The sequence below is a fragment of the Bison bison genome, unplaced genomic scaffold (assembly GCF_000754665.1).
Source record: "Bison bison bison isolate TAMUID 2011002044 unplaced genomic scaffold, Bison_UMD1.0 scf7180017864487, whole genome shotgun sequence".
In the NCBI taxonomy this organism is placed as follows: Eukaryota; Metazoa; Chordata; class Mammalia; order Artiodactyla; family Bovidae; genus Bison; species Bison bison.
In genome coordinates, this window is record NW_011495047.1 from 9,027,150 (window position 1) to 9,028,744 (window position 1,595).

The following is a 1,595-nucleotide window of genomic DNA, read 5'->3' on the forward strand; positions in this document are numbered from 1 at the left end:
TGCACATCTATCTAGCTAGTAGTCACAGGCAATGAAATCCCAGAGGCACAAAGCCACTTGTCACATTCATGCTTGAAATAGCAGGAGGAGGTTGGAAACCACCTGTATGACCCTCCACTTGGAATGGGTTAAACAAGTAAGCCATGGTAGAGCCATACAACGGGACACGGTGCAGCCATAAAACAGAAAGAAGTAGCTTTTTATTATGAACATGGAACCATCGCCAAACATACACTGGGAAGTCGGCAGGGCGGGGTGGGGGCTGAAACATGGGTAGTTTATGCAGCATCTCCCATTATATAAAAAGGGAAGAAAGTATATACAGGCATTCATGTTTGATGCATAGACTATTTCTTGAAAAATACATCAGGTGATATTGACACTGACGTCCTGGAGGCCTCCAGGGAAGAGAACTGGACACGTGGGAAAGAGGGGAGAAGGGGGACGCTTAGTTATTACTTATATCTTTTTCTGTCTTTTAAATGTTATATTGTAGGCATATATCTATTATCTATTCAAGACTAAATAACTTTTTAGTAAACTAGGAAAAAAAACAACAATACCATAATAAAAGAGAGATGATGGTGAGCCCCCTGCTCCAACAGGAGGTATTTTCCCCAAAATACCTTGAACTCGATTCCAGGAGTGAGAGTGTCCATGGGAAATCTGTACCCTCAGGCCAGCTGCTCCCCACTTGTACCTGGGCACGGTCAGGTGACATCAGAGAATTAAAGACTCGTTTCAGTACGAGCCTGAGTTAAACAGGAGTAAGGTAGACCCACTTCTACTAGATCAGTAGTTTAAAAAAAATGCATAAATGAATGCCTAAAAATCCAAAAGAAGCACCATTAGAATTTGGGGCCCCAGGGCTTTTTCATGATGGCAAATAACTGACAAGGCCTGGGTCATCCCTCTGGTCATAACAAGCACTTCTAAGAGCCTCCGAGGATCCTGGTCCTTCAATTTAAAAGCCTCCCAGATCATCAGCAACTCATCTGAGTAAAGGGGCTGGGCCAGGGCCCCTTCCAGCCCTGGACCCTGCCAGATCAGGTGACCCCTTTCCTGGGGCAAGGCTGGTACAGAGCTGGCAGACACACTCCAAAACCCAAGCTGCCCCATGGGGGTACAATCTGAGGGCCAGTGCCCTGGCGAGGGTGGGAGGACTTCCGCCAGCTCCACCAGGAGAATCTGGTTCCCGCTGACAGCAAAGTAACCTCACGGGAGAAGACTACAGGAGGGCAGCGCTAGGGCAGTTGAGTCCCCGAGGCTGGGTCACCCAAGGCTGGGTCAAGCTCTTTCTGCCCTCCTCAATCCTTACCTCTTCCAGAAGCTTCACTTGCTCACACCCTCCCTTCCCCTTCAGATCTCAGCGCTGCTTTATCCCTTAAGTCCGGCCCTCTACTGACCCTGGCTCCTCTGTCTTGGTGAGTGGTGGTAAGCAGGTTCTGGTGTTTATCTGTCTCCCTGACAACACTGCAACCGCCCAGAGGAGGGAATTAATTATCTGTGTGTGTTTGTGTTTCCTCCTCTCCCCTAGGTTCAGGGCTCAGGATGCAGGGAGCAGTCCTGGGGCCAGGACTCGCTTCCCCCCAGCT

General features: G+C 49.1%; 1 long non-coding RNA gene across 1 annotated transcript; it reads right to left on the minus strand.

Annotated features, from left to right (window-relative positions):
* Positions 1 to 204: 204 nt before the first annotated feature.
* Positions 205 to 1,383, minus strand: LOC105005244. Its single transcript, XR_827301.1, has 3 exons — positions 1,319 to 1,383; positions 627 to 700; positions 205 to 413 (listed from the first exon to the last, which is right to left on the minus strand). It is a non-coding gene; the product is annotated as an uncharacterized LOC105005244 (long non-coding RNA).
* Between the last annotated feature and the right edge of the window lie 212 nt (positions 1,384 to 1,595).